Source organism: Odocoileus virginianus, chromosome 7, assembly GCF_023699985.2.
Source record: "Odocoileus virginianus isolate 20LAN1187 ecotype Illinois chromosome 7, Ovbor_1.2, whole genome shotgun sequence".
Taxonomy (NCBI): domain Eukaryota; kingdom Metazoa; phylum Chordata; class Mammalia; order Artiodactyla; family Cervidae; genus Odocoileus; species Odocoileus virginianus.
In genome coordinates, this window is record NC_069680.1 from 4239620 (window position 1) to 4246183 (window position 6564).

Below are 6564 nucleotides of genomic sequence, written 5' to 3' on the forward strand. Positions count from 1 at the left end.
GCAGAACACTGACCATGTAGAACACAGACATTAGACCTTGTCCATCTACCTGCAGAGAATCACTGCATGTACTTCTCAGGAATGTGACACTTAATTTTACATAAATCAATTTTTCTCTCAAAGTCTATGTAGGGATGTATTGGCTCTGCATTCTCATATATTTTAGGTCAAAATTCTCTTTATTTGGCAGCTATTCTTCACAGTGTTGTTTTATAACTTTTTTCTTGTTAATTGAAGATGGAAATTTCTTTTTTACTTTTCCTTCTTTTATTTTGCTTTTGGTTGGTTTCAAGAATTGGAAGTAAATTCAGAATGCCCTTTCCCCCACAATCTTCAACCGGAATTTTCCAGTTGAAGAAGAAATATTCTTGAATATTCTTGCCTCTAAATGCAACCCTTCTGGGGTTTCTTGGAATTTTTGGATCTAGCAGGACCTCCAGGGTTGGATCTTCACTGCTCTCTATAAACAGGCCATTCCTCCCAACCAGATCAACTTCCCTCAGAACCCTGACCCCCAACACAGTCTGCTCCAGTCACATCTCACTTGTCAATAACAGTTTTGTATAGAGTGTTGTGCACATGTCAGTTGTTTCTCCTATTGCCTTGACTAGGACGCCTTCCCCCTCTGCCCCTTCCCCGGGGCCCTCGGTGTAGCCCCTTGAATCTGAATGCCGCCTGTTTTCCTCCAGAGCAGTGCTTCCTGGGAAATGGCACCACCTGTTGCCCAAGTTGAAAACATGGGAGCCGGCCTAAATTCTTCCTTCTCTGCTGCTGCTGCTGCTGCTGCTAAGTCACTCACCTCCTGCGATTACTCACCCTCGAAGCCCTCTCAGTTCTCTTTCCGGCCGATTCTCACCACGCTTCCTGCTTCTCACACGGCCGCTGCGGGGTTCTGCGCTCCTGCATCCCTGCTTGGACCAGCCTTGCTGCCTGGAACGCTCCCTCCCGGCCGCGCAATCCACACGGGAGCACGTGTGCTCCTCCTTCAACGCAACCGCGTCGCGTCTCCGGCTCGCTGCTTACTTCTACCTTCAGGATCCTTATTGGTTTTCCATTCTCGTCGGTTAATTCCAAACATCTGTCCCGGAAACAAGGCCCTCCAGGACCTGGCTATCACTGTCTGTCCCACCTCTCTTTCCCAACACTCTTCTTTCCTGCTGGCTTTGCCGAACAAACAGCAGTCTTTCAAAAGACTGCATTTTTCCCTACCAATTTTTTAAAAATTATGGTAAAATCCACCAACATAAAAGAGTGTTTAAACAACTCTTCTCCCTCCGTTTGGAAAGTAACTGACTCCTGTTTATGTTTCAAAACCAAGTGCAGGCATCATCTTCTATAAAACTTTCCTATCACGTACCCCTGGTCTGATTTCTGTTGTTCCTTTCTTCTGTTTCCTTAGAAAGCTCTGCATACTTCTCTACAAACCTAGCATTATGTCATTTTTGGTTTGTCTTCTACGATTAAAACATAAGGCCCTTAAGACCAAGGACAATATCTTGTTTCTGGATTCCCAGTCCTTAGCCTATACTCTTGGTATGTAACAGGGATTAAACAAATATTGAAGAGCAATAACAAAAAATGAACTATCTTCTCTGTATTTACATTTTGTTGACAACAGGACAGGAAATGACTAACTGAAATTCCAGAAACCCAGGCTCTTCCACACGTCCCCACTAACCCTGCTTGTCCCCACTAACCCTGCTTGCCCCCACTAACCCTGCTTCCAACAGGGCAGTCGTTGGTTAGTGACATGTTGATTCAGATTGCCCTCCAGCCGATGGAAAGCATACATGGCATGGACTCTGAATCCATTCTGTGTACCACTGTTGCCTAATTTGTCAATAGGTTGTACCTGTGTAATCCTTACTGGTAGGAAAGAGGTTCTCTTTGAATTTGAAAAAACTAATGTAACGTGTGTTTACTGATATGACATCATATTAGGTATGAGGGTATCAGGGTATTAGGTTAACTGAAAAATAGGAGCCTGAATCTAAGTGATCTGGTCATGTGGGATGAAGGGACTAATATACATTAGACTTTGAGCAGCCTGTTAACTGGACCAGTAACAGTCTATGGATCCAAATGTAGTAGAGGACAACTATATTTCGTCGATTCTAAGGTGCCCTTGATTTCACATTTTAATGTCTCTGAACCTGAAAAGTATCTTAAAACAGATGGCATCTAAGATTTGGAGAAATGCAATATTATAATAAGTGTAAGAGAAATCCATCATGTCACTATTATATCAGAAAAATAAAATAACCACTATTAATTGATTTAATAGTAACTGAGCCTGGAATATCACACATTAAAACAGGAAACAGTGTGTGAGGGGGAGCAATGAATCACTAAAAACTTGAATTTGCATTGACTGTAGGAGAATTTTCAATGACTTGATAATAAAAACCACCATTTATGAGCCCTTCCTAATTGCCAGGGAAAATACATACATTACCATTAATCCTTACCCTCCTAACCTGGAAAGTAGGTGTTGTTCATTCTGTTTTTTAGATGAAGATCAGAAGAAGTCTGGACCTGCCCAAGGTCAAAAAGTTAGAAAATGTAAGATATGTTCAGATTTCAAATCCTATTACCTTAATTTCATCCTATGTTCCCTCCTGAATCAAGAACTGACCCTAAAGATAAAATAGTTGTTACCTAAGACCAAAAAGGAGATCCAACCAGTCCATCCTAAAGGAGATCAGTCCTGGGCGTTCATTGGAAGGACTGATGTTGAAGCTGAAACTCCAATACTTTGCCCACCTGATGCAAAGAGCTGACTCATTTGAAAAGACCCTGATGCTGGGAAAGATTGAGGGCAGGAGGAGAAGGCGACGACAGAGGATGAGATGGTTGGATGGTATCACCGACTCAATGGACATGGGTTTGGGTGGACTCCGGGAGTTGGTGATGGACAGGGAGGCCTGGCGTGCTGCAGTTCATGGGGTCTCAAAGAGTCAGACACAACTGAGAGACTGAACTGACTGAAGACCAAAAAAAATTGTTTTGGACTTCAATGATGGTCCAGTTATTAAGAGTCCACCTGTCAATGCAGGGGACACGAGTTTGATCCCTGGACCTGGAAGATCCCACATGCCTTGGAGCAACTAAGCCTGTGTGCCACAACTACTGAACTCATGCTGTAGAACACACATGCTGTAACTACTGAAGCTCATGGGCCTAAAGCCCATGCTCCGCAACAAGAGAAGTCATCACAATGAAAAGTCCAGGCACTGCAACAAAACAGTATCACCGCAGCTCGAGAAAGCCTGTATACAGTAATGAAGACCTAGAGCAGTCAAAAATAATAAATAAATAAAAATTAAAAAAATTTTTTTTTTGTTTGAGTAATTGCATCATCATTGAGGAAACATACTTGTTTTGTGTTTGAAACTAGTGAAGAAGATAAATAAGAAAGAGAGTCTTGAGCAAAACATTTTGGGTTTGGTTTATAAAGTCCCTGAGAATGGAAATTCATGAGGTTATTTCATCCTGAATAACCATAAATATGAAGTTAAGTTCAGCTTCACCGAAAGTTCAGTGCTAGCTAGAACTGACCACCCAATATATTATAGCCTTTTGTGCCAATTATGTAAAGGCCTTTGAGACTTAAGATTTGCTATCACTAAGGCTAAAGACATTTTGTCCTAAACCTTTCCTGCTGTGATTTTAAATTTGTAGAAATACTAATAAAACAGCACCCTATGGATGAACTTGAATCCTTCTCTCCTGTCTCTTCTTCCTACATCAGTCTCAATGTAGCTTGAATTTATCAAGCTCCATTGGATTGTTGACTCCCCATAAGTGGCCCCGTGGCCTCCACTTCTGGTTGTGCCTGATACTAGGATGTTCCCTTTCCCCTTACTAGCCTGGTCTAATTCTATACTTATGTCCTAGCTTGCCTCGACCCACAATATTGCCTTGAACCTGAGTTTTGACTGTTGCATGCCCTAGGTAGGTTATAGAAGACATTTATGCACCATAAAGAAGTGAAAGTCAAAGTGTCAGTCGTTCAGTCATTTCCAACTCTTTGCAACCTCCATGGAATTCTCCAAGCAAGAATACTGCACCGCGTTGCCATTTCCTTCTCCTCAGATCTTCCCAACCCAGGGATCAATCCGGGATCCCTATATTGCAGGAAGGTTCTTTGCCACCTGCACCAAGAGGACCACCAGCACCATAAAGTACTAACTAGTCATCGTGTCTTTATTTTATCAGAAAAATTTATGCTGATCATTGATGTTTTTGTGTTTATATATATATTCTTTTTTTTTTTTTTAAGCATAAAGACAGCTTTATGGGAATTCCCTGGTGGTCCAGTGGTCGGGACTTGACACTTTCACTGCTAGGGCCCTGGGGTTTGATCCCTATAGGGGAACTAGGGACTGCAAGGAGATCCAGCCAGCCCATCCTAAAGGAAATCAGTCCTAAATATTCATTGGAAGGACTGATGTTGAAGCTGAAACTCCAATACTTTGGCTATGTGATGCAAAGACCTGACTCATTTGAAAAGACCCTGATGCTGGGAAAGATTGAAGGCGAGAGAAGGGGGCGACAGAGGATGAGATGGTTGGATGGCATCACCAACTCAATGGACACGAGTCTGAGTAAACTCCGGGAGTTGGTGATGGACAGGGAGGCCTGGCGTGCTGCAGTCCATGGGGTCTCAAAGAGTTGTACATGACTGAGCTACTGAACTGAACTGAGGGGAACTAAGATCCCACAAGCTGAGCAGCACAGTCGAAAACAAAAATCAGCAACATCCTCCTCAGCTTTATTGAGATAAATTTACACACTATAAAATTCACCCATTTAAGTATGCAGTTCAGTGTAATGACAGAGTTTTTGCAACCATCACTGCAATTTAACTTCAGAATATTTTCATCAGACTCCAAGGAAACTCCATGCCCATTTGCAGTCATTTTTCAGCCCTAAGCAATCACCATCTACTTTCTGTCTCTGTGGATTTGCCTGTTGCGGACAATTCATATAAATGGAATCATACAGTATGTGGTCGTTTGTGTCTGCCTGCTTTCAAGGTTCATCCATGCTGTCGTTGTGTACTTCATTCCTTTTTTATGGCCAGAAAATATTCCTTTGTATGGATATAACACCTTTTGTTTATCCATTCATCAGCTGATGGGCATTTGGGTTGTTTCCACTTCTTAATTATTATGAATCATTCTATGAACATTCTTGTGCAAGTTTTTGCATTTATATATATTTTCATTTCTCTTGGATAGATACTTAGGTAATAGTACTGGTTCATATGGTAACATTATGCTTAATATTTTGAGGAACTGCCAAATAATTTTCCAACATGGCTGCACCATTTTACATTCACATCGGAAATATATGAAGATTTCAACTTCTCCGTGTTCTTGAAAATACTTATTATCTTTTTAATTTCACCTTACTAGTAGATGTGAAATGGTATGTCAATGTGGTTTTGATTTGCATTTCTCTGGTGACTAGTGATATTGAGAATCTTTTCATGTGTTTATTGGCCATTAGTATAACTTATTTGGAGAAGTGTTTATTCAAATCCTTTGCTCCTCTTTAAATTGGGTAGTCTTTCTTTGCTGACTTATATGAGATATTTATGACCTAACTTGGTTAACATATGATGGGCCAACCATGCCCACAACCCAAAACTACCTGCCGTTCTGTTGGGTGGAACCCCTTTAAGATCTTACTCTCTCCTAGGTTAACATCTCATCTGTGGCAAGCAGCCACACATCCTTTGACCTTAGGAATTCTGAGAAGCATATGCCATTCCAAATTAGCTGCAGCCATTGTCTCTCAGATTTCCCCAGTATATCTCAGACCTCAGTACTTTTAGTTCAGTTCAGTCACTTAGTTGTTTCTGACTCTTTACAGCTCCATGGACTGCAGCATGCCAGGCTTCCCTGTCCATCATGAACTCCTGGAGCTCACTCAAACTCATGTCCATTGAGTGACTGATGCCATCCAATCATCTCATCCTCTGTCGTGCCCTTCTCCTCCTGCCCTCAATCTTTCCCAGCATCAGGGTCTTTTCCAATGAGTCAGTTCTTCACATCAGGTGGCCAAAGTATTGGAGTTTCAACTTCAGCATCAGTCCTTCTGATGAATATTCAGGACTGATTTTCTTTAGGATTGACTGGTTTGATCTCCTTGCAGTCCAAGGGACTCTCAAGAGTCTTCTCCAACACCACAGTTCAAAAGCATCTGTTCTTCAGTGCTCAGCTTTCTTTATGGTCCAACTTTATATCCATACATGACTACTGGAAAAACCATAGCTTTGACTAGACGAGCCTTTGTCAGCAAAGTTATGCTTCTGTTCTTTAATATGCTGTCTAGGTTGGTCACAGCTTTTCTTCTGAGGAGCGAGTGTCTTTTAGTTTCATGGCTGCAATCACCATCTCCAGTGATTCTGGAGCCCAAGAAAATAAAGTCTGTCCTGTTTCCATTGTTTCCCCATCTATTTGCCATGAAGTGATGGGACCAGATGCCATGATCTTCAGTTTTTGAATGTTCAGCTTTAAGCCAGTTTTTTCACTCTCCTCTTTCACTTTCATCAAG